At 38.8% G+C, this 16165-nt stretch overlaps 1 protein-coding gene across 1 annotated transcript in view; it reads right to left on the bottom strand.

Annotated features, from left to right (window-relative positions):
- SIPA1L1 (signal induced proliferation associated 1 like 1) overlaps positions 1–16165 on the bottom strand; it is a 387762-nt gene that overhangs the window by 296706 nt on the left and 74891 nt on the right. Inside the window, exon 3 of the mRNA XM_049113648.1 lies at positions 9859–9925. The gene's annotated coding sequence lies outside the window, so the exon portion shown is untranslated. The remainder of the gene's footprint in view (positions 1–9858; positions 9926–16165) is intronic.

Raw genomic sequence — 16165 nt, 5'->3', positions numbered from 1 at the left:
TTAAATTGTGTATGCTGTAAGTGAAACATCCACTCAATTGTTCATTCATGTTTAGGATTACATAAGCTTCAAACTTGGCTTTCGTAGATCTTTCATGTACTAGTTAGTCTACATATAACTTCTGTGAGTTATCTTTAAGAGTGTATACTGCTACTTGATATTTTTATTTTGCTCACCACTTTTCGTAGCACGGAAAAAAGAGAATGTTAGGGAAAGTTGCGGACATATATCCACATGCAAAGATACATGAACTGTCAGTAGATAGTTGCTGGGTTTTGTTTTTTTTTTTTTTTTCTAATTTATTTAACATAAGCCTCAACCTTGACCTACTGGCTTGAAAGGGGATTAGGAACTAACACAGAGACTTCACCTCTATGTGACATTTTCCCTTTCAATACATAGAAATAACATTGTGCCACTAATAAGTATGGTTTTCTTCTATAGTTCTTTTTCCCTGAACAATCAGCATTTTATGGTGTAAGGTTGTTTATAAATAATTTAGGAACAGAGAAGAATTTTCCCAAGAAACATACAAGTAAGTTCAGATTTCCACAGGGAAAGATATACTTGAGTGGGTGAGGATATGAAATGATATCCACCTGTAGGATAAGCCAGCAATGCCTTCCTGAGGAAATGAACTTGAACGTATTTCAAAGGAGGGAAAGGTGACTGACAGGTGGTGAGGAGAAAGGGGAATTCCAAGCAAAAAGAAGCTGTGCGTAAAAGCTGCCCCTCTGGTTGCTCAAGAGGCAGAGCCGCACGGTGACCTGATGTGTGTGTGGCAAAGGTTATCTTAGTCATTAGGACAAACCAAAGGGGGAGAAACCAGCTCTGTCTGTCTCCTCATCTGTTACAGGAGAAGGTGGGGCCACAAGGCTTCTCTGGCCCAGGCAGCTGGGAGCCTACTCCCTACCAGGCACACCCCACAGGCACCTGGCATCCCTGCAGCGGTGTGAGGCCCGTGGCTCATGAGCCCCATCTGACAGATGCAAAGTGCAAGGCTCAGAAGCTCCATCAGGCCTCATGTAAAGGGTTTTGGAAATTAAAAGGAATACTACTGCAGGAGAAAGAAGTCGCATTTTAAGACTGACAACTTCAAAATCCAGAGCTCCTGAACATGATCAACTGATAAAACAATTATTACCTTCTTTTCTTACAACATTGAAGGAATGAAGAACTGTGCCTGTCTTCCCTGACATGCCATACAACCATGCAAAGGAAACATTCTTTACTGTGAAGAATGTTCTTTACAGGAAACCTAAGGACAAGGCAGCGTGCCTACCCCTCCCCTGGAGGAGGCCCTCATCTAATTATGTATTCCCTCTGCCTGTGGTGTCCATAATGTGGCAGGGGTGATGCCGGAGACACAAAACATTCCTCAGCCATTAGAACACAGATTAGCGGTTCACTGAGAAGGCCTTGCAGACCGCAGACACTTAATACAATCCCCACACCCAGCTCCGCCCCAGTACACAGATTCTAAAACTAAGTGTTATTTTCATGTGAGAGCACAGTAGCCATTGTAATAATTCACTTGTTAATCATTTAATTGCAGAAATCTTTACATAGAAATAAATTCACATCTGGTAGCAAAATCTAGCCCAATAAATAAAACTAGTCTTAAAAAAGAAAACTTCAGGGCGCTAGGGTGGCTCAGTCCATTAAGTGTCCAACTCTTGATCTCAGTTCAGGTCTTGATCTCAAGGTCATGAGTTTAGGCCCCACACTGGGCTCCATGCTGGGCATGGAGCCTACTTAAAAAATAGTAATAATTTAAAAAAAGAAATTTCAAAGTCAAATATTAAAAGTTAATAAGGTCTACTTATTTGTAAACCGTAAGTTAGTTCTTAGATTTAGCTCCTGTGCTGTCCCATTTCTCTAGATAAATATGTGGAATTTGAGAACCTTTCTCTAGATAAACTCCCTCTTCTAATGGGAGTCATTCTGGTAGAACAATTTGAGAGTATCTATTACAATATCCCCTGGCCTGACAACCGCAGAGAGAAACCTATGCCCACATGCACACAGCCAAGGACAAGGCTATTTTCTGCAGTCTGATTTGTAACCAGGAATACTGAAAACTACCTAGGAATTCAGCATCAGGAGAATGGCAGAAAAACCATGCTATATTCCCCTGATGAGTCTACAGAATAGGCAGCTATTGAAAAAGATGAACTAGGTTTATATGAAGAGAGATCTCCAAAGCATGTAACTGAATGACAAGAAGTTACTGATATTCAATACAATACCAATTATATGAAGTTTTGAAACAAAAAAATACCAAATCTTCACATTAGAAATGAAAATATAAACCCCACATCAACAAAGTACTTAGCTCTGGAGAGCTATACGGAAACGGGAAGGGGGTGGTACAGAGAAAACCTTATAAGCAGACTCATTTATTACTCTTAGTAAAATTAACTTAAAAACATCTGACAAGGACTTTACAGGGTTATTAGGTGACTTTGGATTAAAGAATAAGATGAAAAAGGGGTGCCTGGGTGGCTCAGTTAGTTAAGTGTCTGACTCTTGATTTCAGCTCAGGTCACGATCTCAGGGTCCTGAGATCAAGCTCTGCACCAGGCTAAGCAGAGAGTCTGCTTGAGATTCTCTCCCTTCTCTTCCTCCCTCTCTCTCTCTCTAAAATAAATAAATAAATGTTTTAAAATAAAAACATTACATTAACATCTCAACTAAAACAGGCATGGTCCCTTTTAACTACTTAGGAATGATTTCCCACTAGTGGCCTACACTTTGTAAGAATGCAAACTTAACTTTTTTCATAAAGGTCATCTTACAATAACAATAATGAGGGTCCCCTTCTTTTCATGGACTCTCCAGAAAATCTGGGCTGGATGGACACCCTCAAACTCCTCTATTTTCAACACTGTCAGCATACCATAAGCCTGGGTTTTACACAACCCTTTATTCACATGGCTCATGGAACATAAAACGCACTCTGGATTCCGGGAACTCATCACCAATGTTATAGCTAACTATAACTATATAGCTATAGTTATACCATAACAGGTAGCTGCTGGGTGGGGAAGAAAACCTGCATGGCTCAGTAGTTGAGCATCTGCCTTTGGCTCAGGTCATGATCCCAGGGCCCCGGGATCAAGTACCACATCAGGCTCCCTGCAGGGAGCCTGCTTCACCCTCTGCCTATGTCTCTGCCTCTGTGTATCTCTCATGAATAAATAAAATCTTTTAAATAGGGGTGGGGGAGGAAAAGGAGGAAGGGAAGGAAGAACTAGAAAAGGGAGGGAGGAAGGGAAGGAATGAGCAATTTGATGTTATAATACCGATCACTAACGTAAGTAAGATATACTTTAAATATAACCAAATGCATCTTTCTCATTTTTAGTTACTGTAATGCCATGACTTAACAGAAAATAAATTCTAAAGGCACCTGAATGACTCTCGTCATCAGAGTTGGTTAAGCATCAGCCTTTGGCTCAAGTTATGATCTCAGGGTTCTGGGATGGAGTCCCGCATCAGGCTCCATGCTCAGCAGGGAGTCTACTTCTCCCTCTCCCTCCCTCCTGTTCAAGCTAAGTAAATAAAATCTTAAAAAAAAGAAAATTGTGGAAGGGTAAATAACAGGAAAATGTCCTCCTTATATCACTAAGTATAAAAACAGCTTCTAAAACAGCATGCACAGGATTTCAATTTTGCTTTTAAAATCTACACAAGGTGTGATCCCTGGGTGGCTCAGCAGTTTGGTGCCTGCCTTTGGCCCAGGGCACCATCCTGGAGTCCCAGGATTGAGTCCCACATCAGGCTCCTGGCATGGAGCCTGCTTTTCCTTCCTCCTGTGTCACTGCCTCTCTCTCTCTCTATCATAAATAAATAAATAAATAAATAAATAAATAAATAAATAAATAAATAAATAAATCTATCTATCTATCTATCTTTGGAAAAATTAAAAAATAAAATAAAATATACACATGGTGGGCAGCCCCGGTGGCTTACGGGTTTAGCACCGCCTTCAGCCCAGGGTGTGATCCTGGAGACCCAGGATCGAGTCCCACGTCAGGCTTCCTGAATGGAGCCTGCTTCTCCCTCTGCCCCTACCCGTCTCTCTGTCTCTCTCTCTGTCTCTGATAAATAAATTTTTAAAAATCTTTAAAAAAATAAATAAATAAAATATACACTTTTAGGTAGAACAAACCTAAAAGAACACTATTAAAATATTAGCAGTCCTAAACAACAAATGACCTGGTTTCTTCTACAATAAATTACATGAGAAAGGGAAAGGAAATGTTAGATCAAGAAAGACTTAAAAGAGACGAATGCCAGGATTTAACCTGCTTGGATCCTGGGTCTAACAAACTAACTGTGAAATCAAATTTTTGAGAGAATGGAAGACACTGAACATGAACTGGGGATTACAGGACTGGCTAGTAAGTAATATTAAAGAATAATTGTTAATTTTGTTAAGAGTAAAGATATTGTGACTTTTTTAAAGTCACTATCTGTTAAAAAATATTCACTGAAATATTTACAGGTAAAATGATATAATATCTAAGTAGTGCTTTGAAATTAAAAAAAAAAAAAAAGATGAATGAACAAGCATGACATAATGTCTATAATTAAAACTAGATGTGGAGGATGTGGGGCCTCACTGTGCGCTTCTTTCTACTTCAGTGTATGTCTAAAATTTTTCACAAATAAAAAGCAAAAATGTTAACAGGGATAGTTACCTCTGAGTGATGGGGACTGAGTGACCTGGTATGAACTGGGTGATATTTATTTTTATCTGTGCACCTTTTAGGAACATCCAGATTCTATACAATAAGTAAGAATTACTTCGGTTACCTAAAGAAACAAATGTTATCCTTTTAGAGAATGGATGGATGGATCTTTAAATGCTCAGTTCCAATGACACCATCTCCATAGATTTACTTCTCCCTCTATAGACACTTCAATGCATTGTACTTGTATTTCCACAAAAGGCCGTATTACATTTGGTCATTTGTAATGGCAAATTTTATTTTATTTTATTTTTTTATTTATTTTTTTTTTTTGCAAATTTTAATTATGTCTTATCTTCTCCTCTAGAAAAACAACTTGATTACAAGAAGCATTTGGTTTTTTAGTACTTCTAGCCTGGTCAACATCAACCAAAAAAAAAACTCTCTATATACATTAAGTTGTTTACTTAATTGAATTAACTTCTCCACTAATAAATCCAGAGGGGAGACAAATGGCTACTGAAATAGAATATCTTACTTCTTGTAACTACAAAAGCTTTAAGGCTAAGACATACCCAGAGGTCCCTATATATAGAACAATACCCAGCAAATGTTACCTTATCAATTTCTCAAGCCATTTGTATTCCAACTCACTGGGGGGAAAAACAGTCAGTGGCAGAAAAAGGCCAGTTACTGAATTAAGTTATAGACTTAAAAAAAAATTTTACTCTCTGAGGAGGGAAAAAAAAATCAAAGTCCATTAGTTCTTCAGCAACCATTTCATTACTTAACCTACTGAAGACTCACCTAGAATAGCAGTGCATGAGTGCATTTTTATTAAGGACACCATCATGGCAAGAACACAGAGCCAACCATAAGCTGAGACAAACAATGGTTCAGGGAACATCCTTACCTCTGAAGAGGCTGGTGCCATGTGGAAAGGGAACATGTCCACACCTTTCCCATGTCTTTTTTTATCATCTACTCATTAGGGGCCTTGGCATGTTTTGTGCAGATAGGAGCAATAGCTTTCCTCAAGCCTAGGGCATTCACCTCTATATTCTCTTGATTAAAAATCATTTCCAAAAAGGTACAATAAAGGCATCTCCTGGGTGCAGCAAAACCCCCAAAACATGGCATACTGCACTTCCCTAAATGGAAGACTTCACCTACCATGGCCTTAATTTTGAACACATGGTTTTGATGAAAGCCATTCAAATGCTCGTGAAGATATTTACAACTTTTTATATGAAATACGCTCAAGTATTGACAAACATGAAAATAAAGCCTAGGTTGTAAAATAAAACTCCTACCACAAACAGTCTCCTAAACCCTTTGAGAAAAGGTATATTGTGAAGAACTAGCAGAGGCGAGCTCCCCACAAGTTTCATGTCTAGATCCACTCTGGGATCTGTTCCCAGAAGCCAAGTCTTCAAAATTCCTTCACCGACCCAACTTTTTAAGGCAAGCAGTGGCAGATCTGCACCATTCCTACCCGGATGTCCATTCACATCCATTCAATGTTCATGTCCTTGCTTCTCTTTCTTTCTTCTTTAGACATTTGCTCAAATCCACTCCTATTAGCACATTTTACATTTATTAGACAGTCAACTAGAAAACAAATAGTTTGAGGAACTGACTAGGTAACATGGTATTAGTATACAAGATCATAGCCATACAAACCCAGGACCAAAATAAGAACCAGGTACTAAGAAATAAAGCACTCTTCCAAAGACAACCTAAATCAATTCCTATTAGCATTTGTTCTGTTTGTCATAAGAATGAGTTTAAAAGAGGCAACTCTTTATTTGATGTGGGCCAGTTGTGTTTTGAAGAACATAAGGGGTAAAACTTCAGTGAGAGTAAGTTGTCCCTACTCCAGAGAAAAGGAGCATGATATTATCAGTCAATGTGAAGGAGTGATGCCACAGTTCTATAGGCTGGTAAAAATGTCTGCTAGGCCAAAGGATTTCACAGAATCTTCTTTTTTAAGAACAAAAAAGAAGGCTCTGAATAATAAATAAGAAGAGTGAAATAATTCTGTAGTGACCACAAGGCATGCCGAGCCCCATTCCCATTACTCGTGGCCAAAGATGAAAGGAAAAACTCTGCAAGCATCCCTTCGCTACTATAAAATTTTAGTATTTTCATATTATATTATAGTTAGCATTTAGTTAATAAAATTCCATCCACTATTTATATCCTAAAAAGCTGTCTTCCTTTTGTACTCTCAGTGCCACTGGGAAACTTCAAGGTAGGCTGACCCAAAGAACCTCACAAGTGTGCTCGAGGGAAGCATCTGACTTCATCCCTTCTAAAAGTTACTATATTCAAAGTCCTTTATTAATTAACCTGTTGTCTGTCACTGGACTACCTTTAACGAGGAATCCGTTCCCTTCAGTTTTAAGGAAGACATGATTTGTTAGGGTTATAGGCAGAAGAAAGAGATGAGGTACATCACTGGACATGAGGCTGGACAGCCAGGGAGGAGGTTCCATTTTTCAGCTGACCTCTGAATCTGCTATGGTCATTCTACTGTGTGGATGGCTGATGTAAGGCACTATGATTATTGGATTTCTTGCTACTACCTGATACAATACCAAGAAAAGTCTAGGAGAATGCACGAACATGTGTTCTTTTTCTTTTCCTTTTATATTTACTAAATGACCGGGACTTCCCGTGAAAACAGTAAGAAGTATGTCTTTACTTTGCATATCATGTATTTACATGCATTTACATATAAATGTGACGAGTTATTCTTTTTAAATTTTATTTTCAGGAAAAGAAATAAGTGCACAGCTTTTTAAAATTTCTTCAACTACTCTCCCATTAAAAGCAGAAGAATGGGATGCAATAATCAGACTGAAGTAAGAGAAAAATTTAAACAACATCTCACCTACCAGCACATAACTATCTATACAAGGGAAAATCCAAAGCAAAAATACAATACTTGGGAAAAATTATTCAAATGTTTCAATGTGTGAAAGCAAATAATTTAGTGAGAGATTATTATCAATTAACAGCACTCTGTTTTTCGCTGAGGATTTAGAAAGAAAATAGCAATACAATTCTTTTTAAGGGAAGGAAAAGTATGCTTTCTGTATTCTTGAATAATGTTACTCAAAAAATAAATAAAAATGTTTAAGAATGATGGATTTAATAAAATCCACATATGACTGCCTAGAAAATACAAGGTTTGGTTCATTTGGGTGGGTGCATTTGGTTTGGTTCATTTTGGTGGGTGCATTTGGTTTGGTTTGGTTTTTTGGATTTTTGTTTCCTTCTGAAGAAGGGAATTGATTCAGATATCTCTAAAGTGGAGATAGAGTCTTTAGAAAGGAAGTGCACATTTAGAAGGCCAAGAAAGAGTTATGCCACCAAGAGGTCTGGAAAATGGCCCAATTGAAGCCTCCCTTGTCTGTTTGAGCAGACCTGAGCTAGTAAGAATGCTTACGAGAAGAATCTCCCACCTGACCGGACAGATAGACCTACCTAGCACCGTCAGATATTACCGCTATTAAACAGTGTTTTAATCGCTTAAACAGAATGCTTTAAGTGCCCCAGGTTCAGGTTATAAGGCTGAACAAAATTCAAAAGACACGGTGTAGCTGCTACAATACCAAAGCTAAGCAAGCTTAGCCTCACAGTAATCCCAGAACTTACAGCTTCTGCTAACAACGGCCATACTAGGAGCCTGATCCTTACCTAAGAGTGTTTAAAATACCGTAAGGCACACAGGGACTGCATAGAAGGTACATGTTTCCATTGTATACAGGCACTCTGGAGGGGAAAAAGTCTATCTTGAAAAACAACTTCCAAGACTAAAGTGAAGACCAGAGGGCACTGAATGCCAGCCACTGATTTCTCTTCCTCCACAAAACACCCGAGCTACAGTCATGGGGCATGTCTATAGGCTGCTTGCTGCACCACTAAGCAATTCTTGATGGTTCCACAGATGCTACATTCTCAAAGACAGGTTTTTAATTTGTTGCTAATAAAGACTTGGGCTTTTCAAATGGCTACAGATTACGGAGACTTAAAAATCCTTCCTAGATTTCACTTTATTAAAGAACAATGCTGAGTTTGATCAAATAAATGTTACCAGTAAAGTGTCCTAATGCACTTTAAAAACATCATCAGAGATCATCATTCTTCAGTTCCTCTTACTGAAATGCAAGGAAGGTTGGAGACAGCCAGCCACTTTGAAAGCACTGCTCCAATTACTCAGCAGGCTTTGGAAAAGAAGCCTTAGGCTCTGCACAAAGGTTTACTACAGGAGATGCTCAGATAACCTTGACCATCCTTTGTAGGCTGTAGTGCTCCAGAAGAGCCAACTCCTTAGGCAATTTGCTTCTGCTTCCAAAGAAGTAACAAGTAAGAAAAATCCCCAAGTCTTTGCTTCAGCAAAACCAAAGAAACCTACACATCCCCAAGACACTTATTTTATCTGAATTTAAGAGTTTAACTTATTACACCATTTGTAGCTTGTGGAAATGTCTCTCTCAATCTGAATGACACTGTTGTTTTTCTCAGTAAGAGTACATACCCTTTTACAACTGATGAAAATGTGCATTGAAACATTACAACAGGCCTAAAGTGGGCCTGGGTTGGTACCTGGGAGTAATAACCAAGGGGAACCACTCTGAGACCAGGGGTGACACCCACATGATAAATGTCAGGCAGATCATCCAACCATCTCTCACTTTTTCAGGATAAGCCTGACATTCGAAATCACACCCTAATGCAACACGGTTAGCATGGGCTAAGGCGTCAACATCCATCAAATTTTAAGAAACACATAGAAGACTTTTTGGAACGGATTTACTGTGCAACAGGAACATTAGTAGGTAATAAAAACCTTCTTATTGTTAATTTAAGTAGCCAGAAAAAAAAAAACCTGAACTATTTTATCTGTAAAGATGACAATGCTGAATTCAGAAATCAACGAGTACAAACTGCACAGGAGTTTCCTTTCCTCCCCAATTCCATTTCTGCCTTTCAGCAGCAAAAACAATGAAGGAGGAAAAACCAGTGAGGAACAAACACAGGGTCCACGTGTGACAAATCTGCATATCCCTACAAGGAGCAGGCCTCCTAAGCATCAGCAGCCAAGTGGCACTCCCTTCCCCCACAGGACTTTGTGACTACTTCACCAACTCACCTTCTTCCACGTCAGAGTTAGTAATGAATCCTGCTTTTGAGTCCAACTTGAGGTATTCTCTCAACACCTGGATTAAAATAATTATCAACTTTAGCATAATAAGGTTATTTTCGAATTCTGAAAAACATACAATTGTCCCTCACAATATTAAGGGGGGAAAGATCACTGCTACAAACCAAATCATAACTGTGAGAGGATATACTTACTCTACCTCTAAAACTCTCCTTCACTGGTCATCTCTTTATGTGTAGTTCAACACATATTTAAACGTAAGCCAACCAACAGCCACTCCCACTTAAACAACAAATTCCTAAACCCAGTTATTCAGTCTCTAGGCAGGTTGCTGATCCAGGGCTGCAGCCCGTATCATCCATTCAGGAAGTCTGGAGAAACTCAGGAACTCGAATGTGTACGAAGTGCACCAACAAGGTGATGCTGATGTAGTCAGCCTGTCCGTGCCCAGGGGAACCACTGTTCCGAACCAGTGGTTCTCAACAGGGGGTGAGAACACCAGGAGATATCTTGCAATGTCTGGAAATATTTTTGGTTGTCTCAACATGGGGAAGAGGTATGCTGCCAGCATTTAATGGGTAGAAGCCAGGGATGCTGCTAACCCCATCCTACTGCACGGGACAGCCCCTCACTACAAAGAATAATCCAGCCCCAAAGGTCACAGCAGTAAGGTTGAGAAACCCTGTTCCAAAGCAAACAGCTATTCTGATCACTTAGAAATTTTACAATTCTCAACTGGTCCTTTCAGATAGGCTATAAGCTCCCACTAGAGACAGTAACATTTCCTGTGACTGGTAAGCTTATCATTACTTAAAGGAATATGACCATGCTCCATATTAATAATATACAGTACATGTATCCATTCTAAAAATATTAAAATAATCAAAGTACACATGCCCTTAAGAGCCTTCCAAGAAACTAATTTTTTAACGTTCACTGAGGTGAAATGCTGTGTCAGACTACAACTATGTTAACTTAGCCCCACAACTTTGTTCCCAGACATATAAAATGGAAACTAAGAAGAGTGAAAAGAACCAGGGCTTAGTTTCCCTCACAGATATTCCCCATTCCTGGGAAGGCCAAGAGGGGTGAAGTTCCTCTTCCCGGCTTCTCACCCTAGATAGTAGGACTCCCATCACTGATTAAGCCAAATATGCAGCTAGGTACTTCAAAATCCACTTTCAATGTTCAAACGGAGCCTACCATGACTTTATGCAGACAGCAAAACAGACCCTGGCAAAACCTTGTGGCAGGTCTTTCCTCCCCTACTGCAATCACATGGTGCAAAGAGCAGGGGGGCACTATGGGGAAAAGAAACCTATGAAGTCAAGTTTCCCACATACTAAACCCTGCAGTTTCTACATGATTGACCAATACACTTAGTCAACTTATTTCCTTAGGCTGCATCCACAGCCTAAGAAAATAAGTAAGGACACCTGTAACACTCAAAACACATGCTTTGTTTTGTCGAGCTTAATTAATGAGCTGTAACTAACTAATTACATAACGAAGACATATCTGACAGCTGACATGCACCAGTAATCTGGCTAGATTCATGAACAAACATGCAAAGTTTAAACCAAATGAAAGGATATGCTACATGAACACACTTAGGAAGATTCCATCAGAATTAGTCCATTCTGACTGGACATTTCCTCGATGTAGCATGTGAGTTTATATTTTAATTATAGACTGATTTCTTTCTCTGAGTCCCCAGTGTAGAAAGGAACTATGTAAATCGTACTCAACCACAATCACCCAGGCAGTGAGCACCTGGGTGTGCGGCGGGCAGACTGGCATTCGCATCCCCAAGGATCAGTGGGGGGGCTGGCAGGGTAGGCTGGATCTGTGTCAGAGGCAGCCCTCCCATCTGGAGCCCCCTACCCGTGCTCCGGGAACCTCTACAAAAACCGAATCATTAGGAAGCTTTACTGAATAATGTTCTTGTCCAAAGGAAGGGCTAATACCCATTCTAGATTCAAGATGCCTGTGAAACCAGTGTAGAGCCCATCACTCCTCCACTATAGATAGAAGACCACTGGGGAAGGCAGCCTCAAACAAAAGCCAAAAAACTAATGAGCTGGTCAAAGATGACTTCTTAATACCCATCAGCAAGCGGCTAAGAGAACAAAGCAGAGTACTTTTTTTTTTATTAAGCAAAATAATTTCCAGGCCTTCCTTTTTTTCTATAAAAAAGGAAGAAAGAAGGGAAGGCCTAAAAATTACTAGGGAGGCTCAGAAATATTAACACACAATGTGAAATCTACTTAACCCAACCTCATTTTCCTAGACTTAAAATCAGTCTTCAAATAAAAATTCATAATCAAATTTCAAAACATAAACACTTTATTATTTTTCCTCTCACCAGTAAAATATATTCTGTTCCAAAAAAGAAAGGTTGCTCAATTTCCTGTCAAAAGCAATCCAGAGAAGGCCACCTACACTGTAAAAGCAGCAAGAAAAAAAATAACAAAATGCTGAAGAAAAGCCTGCATGTGTGGGTGTATACTAAGTGCAATGTAACTACCACTCTGGGTTTTTAAAAGCTTTTTTCCTTGATCATTCTGAAAAATATTAAAATTAGTGTAGCTGCTAAAGAGAAATTTGTCCTCCACCCTACCTAAGGAAAACAAGTCCGATGATGGATTTCAGTTCCACCACAGAAAAAAAAGTATGGGTGGACATTCAATGCCTTTAACCCATAATTCTTTGTTCTAACAAGAAAGGGCAGATTTCTACCAAACAGATAACTCGCACATCACGTTTTCAGAGAGGGAAGGCTGTTCTGACAATTAACCTTCTCCCTTAGTTCCCCTACCTTTCCCTGACCCTCCTCCCAAACCTTAGAACTTTTAAAGTATGACCAACTTGGTCCTGATATGCTTCATCCTAAACCTCTGGGGGCTAACCACTTAGGTAACTGCCCAGCTTATGATTTAGTATAACATCGAATTCACCACTCTGTCTATGCAATTCCCCTTACCCTGTTTATGCTTTCTGAAACTCTAAATTCTAAAACAGCAATCAACCAGCCCAATATCTTATACTAAAAGCCTAATGAAATATGTTCAATGCTAAGGTAGATACAGTATGGTGAAAGAACAGGAGAGAGAGAGAGAAAAGGAAAGCTTGAATAAAAAAAAATAATAAAAAAAATTAAAAAAAAAAATTAAAAAAAAAAAAGGAAAGCTTGAATAGCTCCCCAGCAAATTGAGGATAAAAGAGTTAAACATACAAAGTCAAAATTAAATATAGTATTATCACTAAATTGTAACAACGAAAGGCCCTATTTCTATAAATCATGCTTTCCATGAAAAGGAGTTTGTCACAATAAATAATGAGCAGGGGAAAGAACATATTAATGAAATGATGGTAAATACTTTTTTATTTTTATTTTTGTTTTATTTTGTTTTGTATTGTTCTATTTTAGTTGGCTCTACATCCAATGTGGAGCCCAATATGGGGCTTGAACTAACAACTCTGATATCAAGATTTGAGCTTAGATCAAAAGTCAGATGCTTAATGGAGGGAGCCACCCAGGCACCCCATGAAATAATGGCAAATACTCTAAAACCAATACACCAAAAGACAAATCAAGATGTGGCATAAAGCCTACACTATGGGGCAGCTGCAAGACAAGACAACATGAAAAAGCAAACCTCTTAAACCTTACAAATGATTTGTCCGATAAGCCAACAATTAACTACTAAGTCAACTAATACGAGGGGCTTTTTGTTGTTTTGCTTAATAATCTCAGATCAACCAAAAAAAAAAAAAAAAACAACCCAAGACTAGTTCGTACAAATAACTTTATTTCTCAGAGTCACTTAAGAGTAAGTAGCCAACATGATAGCCTATCACCCCTACAGAGTTTAGACAGTAATTTCTATAAATGAGGGCATTCTACAAAACTGCAATTATGGCCAGGAAAATCATCAAAATTACATAGTACCATCATCTAATCTGCAGACCAGATCTTACACCCTCCAATTATCCCAATAATGTCCATTTTAGTAAAAGGATCCAATCCATTCAGGATCTCATACTGTACTTAGTTTTCACATCTCATTAGTGTATTTCAATCTAGAATTCCTGACTTTCTTTGACATTCGTGACCTTGACAACTGTGAAGACCAGGCCAATTTTGTAGCATGTTCCTTAATTTGGGTTTGTCTAATACTCTCTTATGATTAGTTTCTAGTTACGAATTTTCAGCAGGAATGCCAAGGAAGATAGTTCCCCTTGTTGTATCCTACCAGGTGATACACTATGTTAATCTTTTTTCCATACTGGTAACATGAACTTCTATCACCTGATTTTAGGGGGGACTCTGTCAGATTTCCACTGCAAAGTTACTCTTTCTACTTTGTAATTTTTAAGTACTTTGTGGTAGGATACTTTCAGACTACATAAATATCCTACCAACGAACTTTGACCCAGTATTTGTGTCCAGGGATAATTCTTGGCCATATTAATTATTTTATGATGGCTGCCAAAAAGTGATTTCTAGTCTAGTAACTCCTACTATTCTAGAAGGGGGAAAAGTGGTATTTAGAAACCAAGATCAGGGTGTGCTTATTGCAAATGGGTTATAGCTGCTCCTAGCCAGGAGAACAGAAGTACATGCATACATATACACACACCTCCTTCTTTCTTTCTATATCTATGTCTATTCCAGATCAGGAGTTCATGCAGATGGCCTGAATTCCTGCCCAACCATGGGGTCTTTCTAGCTTTCCCCTCTCCCTTCCCTATAATAGTAGTAAACCCAGCTCCCAATAATCCCTTTTCCTACTTGGACTCAGTGCCCCGTGTCACCTAATGCTACCCCAACCTCTGATCTAGTATCAGAAAAAGCCTACTCTCTTTAAGGGACCAGTAAGGGAGAAGCCCACAGAGACAAAAACATTATTAGAGACTATATATGATACCATTTTTTGCAGAACCCAAACAGGCAAGGCTAAAATATAGTTTACAAATATATTCTTTTTTAAAGCAAGGGAATGCTTAAAATTCAGGATAGTAGTCACATCCAGACAGAGGCAGAAGGATGAGATCATAGGGGAACACACAACTTCAAAATACTGATTGTGTTCTAGTTCTTGGTGAGAACCTACCAGCCCTAAACACAAGTTCTTTGACATATACAACTATGTCTCACTAAACCGTGAGGAGGTCATCAGCAGAGTCTGAATTTTACAGTGAAGCTCTGAAGCCAAGAAAGGTTAAGTGTGTTGCCTGGGGTCACAGATCAACAAGCAGGAGCTCAGGCACAAACCAGGTCTGACTCAAATCCTCTAATTACTGTGCCCTCAGCTATACCTCAAATGGAAGAAGATGGGCAGGAGAGATGGAACTATGGATCAAGGGCTACTGAGACTGCAAGAACAATATAAAGAATCCTTTAGGATATAGGAATATATTCTATATTATATATAGAATATAGAATATAGAATATATTATTCTTTAGGATTCCAGCACATTCCATAGGCTACACATTCGGGCTCAAGTAAGTCAATACATAAAATCCCTCAGAAGGCCCTGGTAAAATCTTATTACTAATAGTTCTGCTTTGTTTTGAAATCAGGAAACGAGAGAGAAGACTAGCAACTCATTCATGAAGTTCCAAACAGCCTAAATAGGGCGAAACTATACATCACTTATGCACAGTGTGTGAAATTTGAAATTAGTGACAAATGTTGAGCCCTTTTAACAAATTTGTTTTTTTTTTGTTTTGTTTTGTTTTTTTGGTTTTTTTTTTTTTTTTTTTGAAGAATTTGTTTAATGGAATACTGAGGCACAGCAACAATAGTTCTCTGAAGGAAAGACCACACATCCCAGAAAGTTCAAATCCCACTCTGCTACCTAGGCATGGCTTAAAATTGTTAAAAGTCAAAAAGATGGATCTCCATGGGAAGAAAAGAAAAAAGCATATTTATCTTCTCAGAAAGTCAGAAATAACCGCATTCTAACTGCATTTCTGGTAGAAGTATCTCCAGAGTCTATTAGTGATTAATAACAACTCATACCACCTAGAAAAGTCTCATGATCAGCACTAATGATTTTGTGCTCTTGATTTTGGCGGGGGGGGGGGGGGGGACTGTCTTTACAGTGGAATATGTTTTCCCACTGCTGATTTCCAAGGGGTGGAATATAAATTAAAGCAGAAATAATTTTTGGTTTAGCCTCCTCCCCAACTCCCCCAAAAGCCTGTTAATAAGTTCTATCTTCCCTTTCCTTTTCTTTCCAAAGAGGAAACATCTAGACCTAGGCCACAGACTAAAGAAAATACCAT

The sequence above is a fragment of the Canis lupus genome, chromosome 8 (assembly GCF_003254725.2).
Source record: "Canis lupus dingo isolate Sandy chromosome 8, ASM325472v2, whole genome shotgun sequence".
Lineage (NCBI taxonomy): Eukaryota > Metazoa > Chordata > Mammalia > Carnivora > Canidae > Canis > Canis lupus.
The sequence above is the reverse complement of the archived record's forward strand: the minus strand, read 5'-3'. Positions and strand labels throughout refer to the sequence as shown.